We start from the raw sequence: 12,372 nt of genomic DNA, 5'->3' as shown, positions 1-12,372 counted from the left end.
ATATATATATATATATATATATATATATATAACTGAATCACGAAAATATGGAACGTGATGAATATAAAAATAAAGATAAAATCCACGAAGAAAACGGAAACGTGTTACCTAGTGTCGAAAGGCCTCACAGCACTCGTGTTTCCGTTTCCTTCGTGGATTTTATCTTTATATATATATATATATATATATTATTATATATATATATATATATATATATATATATATATATATATATATATATATATATATATATATATATATATATATATATATATATATATATATATATATACTATTTAATTACACACACACAAACACACACACACATATATATATATATATATATATATATATATATATATATATATATATATATATATATGTATGTGTGTGTGTGTGTGTGTGTATTATGTGCATGTGTGTGTATGCACAATGACTTTGAATACATGACTTAATCGAAAGGACTTACATAACCATACCCACACAAAAAATATGCAAACCGCCGGTACACGATCCACTGCCCTGCCCTTGCGGTCAACAGACGTGTCCTGCAACTGTGAATAGGTTTAAACTTTAACACCTGGAAGTTTTAAGTATTCACACAGGAATAAATCCATAAAAGAAACATCTGAAAAGTTTCATTATTCTCAGAGAACTTTATGAAACTTTTCTAAGTTACATTTTGCTGTACAAATGAGGGAATTGATTATCAGTCAAGATAATTCAAGTCCCTACATAACCAAGAGATCTGTACAGTCAGTGCAGTCAAGAGATGGTAAGTTAATTATTGCCAAAATGTCCCCAGTTTTACCTATATGGTGTGAAGGAATAGGTCTGTTGTAGAAAGATCTACTTTGTCTGCCAACCGTACACAAACAATCTTAAATTAATCTCTTTTATATTCATATTATAAAAAAATATAACGGCTAACTGTACATCTCTACAGATGTATTTCAAAACACTTCATATTTATAGAAAGAACTTAATCAAATTTGCCATGAAATTCAATTTATCATTATGGATTCCAGCTTTCACATCTTACACCAATGATAGATACAACAACAATACATTCTCTATACCTAGAGAGATCTCCTGGGTTTGCGAATCCTCCATAAATTCAGTGACATTCCGCTGAAACTCCGCCGATAGATGTCACCGCTGCCGCCGTCACTTGAAAGCCGATATCGTCTGAAGGGGTCTAGTTGGCAGCAATTTTTGTCACCCCAGAGATTCCCGGTGGTTAGTTACATGGTGTCCGGTTACCAGAACACGGCACATCCTATCAAGAACAACCATCCTACTCGTAGGAGGTAGGGTCCCGTCCTGAGTTTGTATACCCGTGTTTTTTCCTGTTTGACTGCGAGGCGTGGCGTGTGATATTTTGATTCATGTCATCTATAGTGTGATGAAGCTGTGCTTCTTGATTTTGTTTTTGTGTATTACGCAATTTAAAGCAAACAGTCGATACGTCAGCTATGTGTACAAGTGTTCATAACTGTCAGGTTGGCTGTCATGTTAAATGCATATTTTAGTGTATTCTACTGTATACACCTGTGTATTCTGCAGTATGAGAAGGTACTATGTGGACTGTTTTCATGTATTCTATGGTATGAAACAGGTCATGGTGGGTTAACTGTGTTTATGTATTCTCTGTATATTCATGTATTATAAAGTATGGCAAAAGCAGTAATATTTGAACTCTGTATGCACGTGTATTCTGCAACTGTATTCGACGTTGTATAATCGTGTATTTTGCCCGTGTTTAAATGTATTTTGTATGTCAGTCTATCAATAAATACAACAAGCCTATAAAAGTTGAAAGTAAAAAGAGAGAGAGAGAGAGAGAGAGAGAGAGAGAGAGAGAGAGAGAGAGATTAGACACACGAACGAGGAAATCGACCCATACGAACCGCTGAAACACGAATTGACACCAAACCCGAAACCGACCGTCTTTCGTAACAATCTACCGTCCGCAGTTTTACCTCTTTTTTGCAGTCTAGAATTCCCGTCTAGGCGGCCGTCGACAGGTGTAGGCTATACAGTTACGCATCTCCTGTCTATGCATGATTAGCTTTCCGTCTAATTATGCTTATAAAGCTTATCCATATGTATACATGATTTTTTTGCGGTTTGCAATCAATCTGTCGTTGTATGCTTATGTATGCAATTAGTGGGAATCTTCGTAGTTATGTATATGAGTATATACTTATACTATTATGTACATACTTTGTATGAATTAATATATATAACTTTTTGGCAATATCTTTAAAATAATTCTTATAATGTGTATGTAAAAGTATGCATAGCTATAATGGAATATACTGAATACTCATGCACAGTACAGTATATATGTATGCTCGAATCTCTGTAATTATAAATGTATGTGTATCTATGAATATGTATATCTTTTCAGTTAAATCCCAATTGCGTATACATATTTTTGTATTAATATCTGAAATACTTTGACAAAAGTATAACGGAACAAAAATGAATATTAGTTAAGTGAGCAAAAGCTATTTAAAAGTGAAATGTATATTATAGTAAAGTCATAATTCCCCTCGAGGTTCATAGTAACATTAATATTAACAGCTGATTAATGACTGATGATTTAGATTGGACATATACTGATAATTAAACGTCAGTAATCTTACCACCCCATTTCGACCACACTTTCTCGACATGAGTAAGTTCTAAAACACCCGACAGAACCAGGCCCCCGCAAAAAAAAAAGGGTCCCCATCCCCGGCCACCCCTCCCCCCCCCCGGCTCAAATTGAACCCCCGCTCCTTAAAATACAATAAAAATCTTGCTAAACAAAACACACGATCCTTATTGCATGTCAAAATCACAGAATATAAATGATTATTTGTCCTGACGGGTGGAGGACCACCATGTTACGAAAGGCGGTAGACTTCTTCTGTGTCGCTTGCGACAGTCGTATCCTGTCTAACGTCAATAAGTTTTCACAAGAGGTTGATTTCACTCAAAGAAGAAAATCGTGTCTGCGGACCTGCGCCTCATACAGGTTTTCAGAAGGGCAGACATTTGTCATGAAGTGTTGGCAGCAGTTTTCTCAATGGAAGCTATTGAAAAATTGCCAGTTTTTTCTCCTGGTATAAAGAACAATTTAATAATATTTTTCAGCCGATTTTTAAAGAAAGTAATCGCTGAATCTTGATTTATTCCAGTTATATTATCAAATCTCAGTATAGGCCTTTTTCCTGGTGTAAATGCCATTTCTATTTGATCTATTCAGATTTGTAATGTTAGTAATTGCTGAATCTTTATCCCAGTTATATTATCAAATCTTTTAGTGCACACGTTTTAATAAAAGTAGAAAGTCGTAGGGTTACACAAGTTAAGGTTTATGCAAACAAGCATTCTTTAAGAATGGGCATCTTGTGAGTAATGCACCACCAGAGTCGTGAGTAAAACGAATAATTCAAGAATAACCGGAAACAGCGTAAAAGAGAAACTTAACGATTTACAATTCTGGTTAAAGTGGATAGGTTTTTATATGCCTCCGAAGTGTTGCTGTTATTCTGTTCTTTATACGAGTATATGTATACATACATACACACTCACACACACAACCACACACATTTATATATATATATACACACACACACACACACACATATATATATATATATATATATATATATATATATATATATATATATATATATATATATATATATATATAATCTACTGGTCACTTTTACCAGACACATATGTAATTCTAATAGCCACAATGCCCTCTTAACTTCTCAATTCTTCGCGCTTTTTGGATATGCTTGTAACTACAAAGCCGTGACATCCAAACACAAAAATTGAAGAGACTTGTGATTTGCCGGTCGGGGGAGACGAACCCGGTCTGTGGTTAAGGTGACCTGGTTCGTCTCCCTCGCAACTGGCAAATCACAAGTCTCTTCAATTTCTTGTGTTTGGATGTCACGGCTTCGTAGTTACAAGCATATCCAAAAAAGCGCGAAGAATTCGAGAAGTTAAGAGGGCATTGTGGCTATTAGAATTACATATATATTTACACACACACACACATGAGCTGTGTTATAAAAATATCCGAACTTTATTCATGTTACAAATATTTCATACTAATCTCCTTCAAAGTAGTCCCCTTGGGCTGCCACACATTTCTCCCAATAGTTCTGTCACTGTCGGGAGCAGCACTGCAGGTATGAAAGCTGGCCTTCTGAGGTATGGCGCATATATATATATATATATATATATATATATATATATATATATATATATATATATATATATATATATATATATATATATATATATATATATATATATATATATATACATAAATATTTATATATACATATATATATATTTATATACAATCATGATATATATATATATATATATATATATAATATATATATATATACACATACATACATGAAATTTTTTATCACAATATCTTATATACAATCATGGAGAATTATCACTACCTCAGGAATATCTCCGGGAGAATTATCATTTTATATCAGTGATAAATGAATTGGTACTGTCGGACACCCCAACCCTGACACGGACTATTCAGCGACTCCAGTAGACATTACCACCGTGCCATCAAGAGAGGTATAAGTCATTACTGAGTCTGCTGTACTGTTTTCTCCGGTCGTGGCGCGGCAAATTGACTCCAATGACCCACCTCCGCCATGATAGTTCGGACACGTTTTTTCATCACACTGTGATTTATATACAATCATGAAGCTATCAATGTCGCAATATCAAATTCACGCTACCTCAGGGAATAGTAACTATCACTGAAGGGGAAGTTATATAAGTGATAAATGAATTGGTACCGTTGGGGCGTGAACCCTGGCATGGACCTATACAGCGACTCAGTGTGCCATCAAGAGAGATATAAGTCCTTACCGAGTCTGCTGTACTGTTTTTTCCCGTCGAGCGGGAAATTGTACTTAGCCTCGCAATGACCCACCTCCGCCATGATAGTTTGTTGGTACGTTTGGAACACGCAGCTCTTATTATGAAAATTTTTATCACACAGTGATTTATATACAATCATGAAGCTACAAAAGTCACTTAATATCAAATTCACGCTACCTCGGGAATATTTCCGATGGAGAATTATCACCGAAGGGTAATTTATATAAGTGATAAATGAATTGGTACCGTTGGGACGCGAACCCTTGACACGGACCTATACAGCGACTCCAGTAAACGAGACGTTACCACCGCGCCATCAAGAGAGGTATAAGTCATTACCGAGTCTGCTGTACTGTTTTTTCCCGTCGAGAGCGGGGAAATTGTACTTAGCCTCAGCAATGACCCACCTCCGCCATGATAGTTTGTTGGTACGTTTGGAACACGCAGGTCTTATTATGAAAATTTTTCACACAGTGATTTATATATAATCATGAAGCTACAAAAGTCGCTTAATATCAAATTCACGCTATCTCGGGAATATCTCCGATGGAGAATTATCACCGAAGGGGAATTTATATAAGTGATAAATGAATTGGTACCGTCGGGACGCGAACCCTTGACACGGACCTATACAGCGACTCCAGTAAATGAGACGTTACCACCGCGCCATCAAGAGAGGTATAAGTCATTACCGAGTCTGCTGTACTGTTTTTTCCCGTCGAGAGCGGGGAAATTGTACTTAGCCTCGGCAATGACCCACCTCCGCCATGATAGTTTGTTGGTACGTTTGGAACACGCAGCTCTTATTATGAAAATTTTTCACACACAGTGATTTATATACAATCATGAAGCTACAAAAGTCGCTTAATATCAAATTCACGCTACCTCGGGAATATCTCCGATGGAGAATTATCACCGAAGGTGAATTTATAAAGTGATAAATGAATTGGTACTGTTGGGACGCGAACCCTTGACACGGACCTATACAGCGACTCCAGTAAACGAGACGTTGCCACCGCGCCATCAAGAGAGGTATAAGTCATTACCTAGTCTGCCGTACTGTTTTTTCCCGTCGAGAATGGGGAAATTGTACTTAGCCTCGGCAATGACCCACCTCCGCCATAATAGTTTGTTGGTAAACACGCAGCTCTTATTATGAAAATTTTTATCACACAGTGATTTATATCATGAACAGTGAAAAGTTATATACAATCTTGAAGAATATCTCATGGAGAATTATCGCGGATAATTTATATAAGTGATAAATGATAAAAATTTCAGGACATGACAAGAGACACGGACCTTCCAAAGCGACTCCAGTAACGAGACGTACCAACCATCAAGAGAGGTATAAGTCATGGCGGAGGTGCTGGTCATTGCCGAGGCGAGAGCGGGAAATTGTCCCCTGCCACGACGGAAAAACAGTACGCCATGATAGCTTGTTGGTAACGTTTGGAACACGCAGCTCTTATTATGAAAAGTGATTTATATACAATCTTGAAGCTACAAAAGTCGCTTAATATCACAGTGTGATAAAAAATTTCATGATAAGAGATGCGTGTTCCAAACGTACCAACGAACTATCATGGCGGAGGTGGGTCATTGCCGAGGTTCATTTATCACTTAAAAACAGTATAAAATTATACCTTCTGATGGCATAATTCTGTCATGGAGATATTCTGAATAGGTTCGTCAGGGTGTGAATTTTATCACTTATAAATTACCCTTTTGTAATTCTTCATGATAACATATATTGAGCGACATACATATATGTTGACACCTTTCAAGCCTTTTACTGCCAATTTCCGTTTCAGCGCTGAATGACCTCATAGGTCCCAGTGTTTGGCCTTTGCCCTAAATTTTATATTCAGTCCAATTTCTGGACTGAAATGTGGTCCCTTTTGGTAAAAAAGAAAAATAAAAAAGGATAAAAACTCTAATGGATGCATGCTTTATTTGATTTGATAAATTGCTTTAGAATTTGTGTAAAGGTTTCGTTTCTCATCCTCTCTCTCTCTCTCTCTCTCTCTCTCTCTCTCTCTCTCTCTGTGGGCATGCAGTGGGCAATTGGCAGCTCCATCACGATAATGCACCTGACAATTCTTCACATTTGATACAGAGTTTCCTGGCCAATCACAACACGCTTGCGCTCCATCAGGCTCCCTATTCTCCCAGCATGGATCCATGTAACTTCTGGCTTTCCCCCAAGCTGAAAATGCCCCTGCAAGAAAACAGATTTCAGTCCAAAGAAGACGTCATGCAGAATGCGACGGACCAGTTGCTTGCCATCTCAAAATGGGTTGAGCGCTGCTTCTGACAGTGGCAGAACCGTTGGGAGAAGTGTGTGGCAGCCACCACGGCGACTACTGTACTTTGAAGGAGATTAGTGAAAGATTGGTGTATCTGAATATGAGTACTTTTTATGAATAAAGTTCTAATATCTTTTGAAGACACCTTTTGTATATATATATATATATATATATATATATATATATATATATATATATATATATATATATATAAGATATAAGATAACATATATATTATATATATATATAAATTATATATACACACAGTGAGTTGCACACACAAGATACAAGATAACAGAGTGTCTTAAAGCATGATAAATTGGCGACAGTAATTGAGTGAGTTACCCACTTAACAATATAAGATCATGTGAAGTTATAAATATATATATATATATCTCTATCTATAAGTAATCTCTCTCTATCTATCTCTCTCTCTCTCTATCTCTCTCTCAAGTGAGCGTATTATTTGGTGCTTGAGTGTGTGCTGCTTTTACCTATATATATATATATATATATATATATATATATATATATATATATATATATATATATATATATATATATATATATATATATATATATATATATATATATATATATATATATATATATATAAGTTATGAACAAAACTCTGTTCATCGGGTTCTATTATCAATTACAGAGAAATGGACTGGAAAGACTGGCAGAAGCCGAGACAAAGGGGAACAACAAAACCAGCAAAATAACCTTAATACTAGTTTATTAACATTAAGTAATATACATATTTACAATTGAGTCAAGTCTGGCGTAAATCAATAAATATACATGTAACATCAAACAACCAAAGAGTCAGTCAAATAACAAAGATGTAGCAAAATAAGTTACTTTAAAATAAAACATTACCACAGAAACAAAAGTAACAAACACCATATAAAGGAGAACAACATTTCAGCTACATCAAACAATGATAAACAAAACCAGAAAGCATAATGATTACAAGTGACATCAATTAACATGAAATAAGGTATAACTAAAAGTACACAAATACCTGAAAAACTCAGTAAAGCAGCACAAATAACAATAACCCAAATTATCATAAATACCAATTACACTCATAATACATAAATATCTGTAATAATAATTCACAAACCTCCTACAGTGCAAAACGTCTCCCCAGAGATGTCAAGACCACTAACAAGTGTCACAGCCGTGAGATCGTCAAAACCGCCCCATGACGGCAAACAGGAACATCTCCATGAAACACAGACGTTCACAGCAGAGTCGATGCGACAGCCAAACTGCTGTTCCAGAGGAATGCCTCCTCTCCACTGATGACTCGGGTTAGTCATCAACTCATCCTCGATCTCGAACGAAGTTCACATCCTCGAGCACTGTAGAGGTAACAACTACCTGTCCATGCTGCTATGCTGTTTGGACCCTGACTCGATTATTACCCAGACTTGACTGTCGCTACCAAAGCGAAGACAACAGACGTAAACTCTGTATACAGAAGAATAATCACCTCCGGGAAAAGGAGTGCACCCATAACAAGGAAACAATTTTTCCATAAACAAAACATGCACTAAGCATTACAATATATATATATATATATATATATATATATATATATATATATATATATATATATATATATATATATATATATATATATATATATATATATATATATATATATTGTTACGTGGGTCATTCAGCTGATGAGTTTAATTATTAATTACTGTGATTTATATAGCCTTGCTTTACCTAAGACCCACATAATCCTATCAATTAAGGCTAAAAGTTACCAAAAAGACAGATAATTAGCTTAATTAGATTTGGTCGCCAGTTGAAACTAGGTTACTGAATATATTGATTTATTCTGAACACATGGCTTAAATAAACCACATTACTCAACCACCTAGTTCAACAAAAAAAATATTAATGGAATAAAAAATCTTACGGGAGCTAATAACAGCTCCAACTTCGTCCCACTTCAGACACAAGATATTTCAACATAAGTTAGTGGATGATGCAACAGCTGAGAAAACTCTTGTGACTCACAGATAGGCAATTCCAAGCACAGGACTCGAGTATATTGTTGCTAATCCTTCTCCAAACAAGATTATTGCCAGGTTCCAAGACATGTCCGATTCTGGAAGGGACGTATCCAGATAACACTTTGAATTCCAGGACCTCCCACTTATCATTAATTGACTGCAAGGGATGTATCTTAAATCAAGGATATTATGTTAACACCATGGAGGATACCGTATGCAGTCTCACTAGGCAACACTAATTGTACTTCATATAATTGACTTCACAAATGGGATATGGTTTTACTAGGATTTCCTTAGTCAGTGACTGTTTAAGAGAGAAACTTGAAACAGGAAATAAGGGAGAGGTTTAAAGGAAGGAACTGGGAGTAATTGTCATCTTCAGGCTTATCTTCGAGTAGATATGCAGCAATCAATTGCACCAAGCCCTGGGTCCGTTGAAAAGGCAATTTCCCTGGGTGTTCCACAAAATGGGTAAAGAACAAACGGAGGAGGCTGAGAGAGAGACACTGTGCTTGTGTTCTCACTCAAGGGTAACGTTAGACTGATGAGCTGGGTCAAAGTGCATGGGTGCTTGCTTGGAAGACTCCCACTTAATGGCCTGCAGGTAGCCTGAAAAATGACAAAAAACTCTCCAGTACAAAGGTCATAGGAAAGTGAGCTTAAGATATACCCTAACTAAAGGTGGGCCTGGTAAAACCTATCCTGTTGAATAGGTCCCTAAACTAAACTTCAGATCCTCTGATGGCGGTTCGTGTTTTGAATCACAGCCAGCTCTCTGGCTTTCCTCCCTAAACTGCTTTACAAAGAGAAAGCTTTGGCACTTTCTTTTCTTTGTTTTTGCTTATATTTCTACTAAATCAAGGAAGAGAGGTAAAACAGTATAAATATTTGTAACAATATATATATATATATATATATATATATATATATATATATATATATATATATATATATATATATATATATATATTCTATATGCTGTGGTTTATGTGTAACTGAATCTCCCGAAGTTATGGAACAATGTATAAATGTATGAATAAATGCAACAAAAACAAAGGGAAAAGATTAAACACAGAGTGATTAGTTAGCCCTTTCCATTTAATGTCCTTGTTACTTAGCAGACCGACAAGAATATATAAAATAAGTTGACAAGAAATCTCATATAATTGACCGGCAAGGGATTATAAAAAACAGATGTACCTGGAATCCAACACAATTGAAGAATTAGTGGACCTTATTAAAACAGAGCTAAATATTGAGAGGATAATACAAAAGATCTCTCTTGTTCTGAAACTAAGGAATGATAAATTAAGTGTTAACTGGGAAAGAGACTTTGTCTCTAAATGACCGTGGAATGAAATAAAAACATTATATATGTTTATAAAGACTGTGCCCTCTGCAACTCAATATATTCTCACTTTTGGAAACAATAACAATTTTGCAAAGTGAACATTTAAAAAATATATATATTAAACATACAGATCCATAGGGAAAATATTTTATGTAATTGATATTTTGGTAGAGATGTAACTAATTTGTAATTAAATGTGTCTGAGTTATCGATTTTATCTTTAAGGTCATTCTTGAGCATTTTACTAATACAGGGATTGTAAATAATAATTGTGAGATTTTACTAAGAAAACATTTAGAGAAATAATACCTGTGAAGATACCTTTTCACTTTTAATATTTTTTGAATTAATATTGCATTGAATGTTTGAAGGAGTTTTGACAGAATAATTATGTGTTTAATTGCCTTAATTTTTTTGCTAAACATTTTTGGATTGAATCGATATAAAAGAATAGTCCTTTTTGTATGGAATTTTATATGTTGATTTATGTTGTTGCTTTTTGTTAAATACGGCCAATTTTTTTTATTAACATTCCTTTTAGTGTGTTATTTAACATTAAAAGATTTTAATAACGATTTTATAAATTAAAACCACGAAATAAGACAATGCTTAAATGATTTAATCCAATTTTTCCGCCAATAATACTTTCACTGTAAAACTATTTGTAATGCTTTATTATAGAAATACGTTTTTGTATTTAAAGGATAATATAAATTTCTCCCTATTTTTCTTATAATTCGATTTCTTAGATCCAAATACTAAGGACTGACAATTCCAAGTAATTGCAATGCTCGTAAAAAATATAAGAAAAAGTGGATATTTTGATATTAATGGCGGTGACTGAATAAAAATGGACCCTGTTTAAGTTGTTGGTTGGTTTCCCTATAAATATTGAATTTTATAAATGGTTCACTGTATTAAAACATCTAAGAAAGGGAGGCAGTCTTTTATGTGTTGGATTCAGGTGTCTGTTCTTTTGTGATCCCCATCTGTGAATTATTGAGCTTTCAATCAAATATCATATTTTCTTAGTACCAGTTTGATTAGTAAAGAACAGTAAATGGAACTCCAGGCCTCACTCTCATAATAAATGGTGCATAGACTGACCATTTCCCTTATATAAATGGTGCCTTTATTTATATAGGTATTAGATATCATTTGTATATAAAGAACAGACACACACACACACAATATATATATATATATATATATATATATATATATATATATATATATATATATATATATATATATATATATATATATATATATATATATATATATATATATATATATATATATATATATATATGTAACTGAATATATAGATATGGAACGTGATGAATGTATAATAAAGGCAACAGCCACAAAGGGAAAATAATATAGATGATTGTATATTTCCATTGATGTCCTTACTTAGCAGACCGACAAGAATATATAAAATAAGTTGACAAGAAAGCTCATATAATTGACTGAAGGGGATTATAAAAGAACAGATGTACCTGGAATCCAACACAATTGAAGAATTAGTGGACCTACCAAAACAGAGCTAAATATTGAGAGGATATACAAAAGATTAGCCCAACTGCTCGGAAGCAAGGAAGGGTCAATTAAAGGATTATACAGGGAAAGAGACTGGCCACCAAAAATGACCGTGGAATGAATAAGCTGATTATATATGGTTATAAAAGCACAGCAACTCAATATATTCTCCTTTTGGTAAACAATAACAATTTTTGCAAAGTGAACA

This window comes from Macrobrachium rosenbergii, chromosome 31, assembly GCF_040412425.1.
Source record: "Macrobrachium rosenbergii isolate ZJJX-2024 chromosome 31, ASM4041242v1, whole genome shotgun sequence".
In the NCBI taxonomy this organism is placed as follows: domain Eukaryota; kingdom Metazoa; phylum Arthropoda; class Malacostraca; order Decapoda; family Palaemonidae; genus Macrobrachium; species Macrobrachium rosenbergii.
This window is presented reverse-complemented; position numbering follows the sequence as displayed.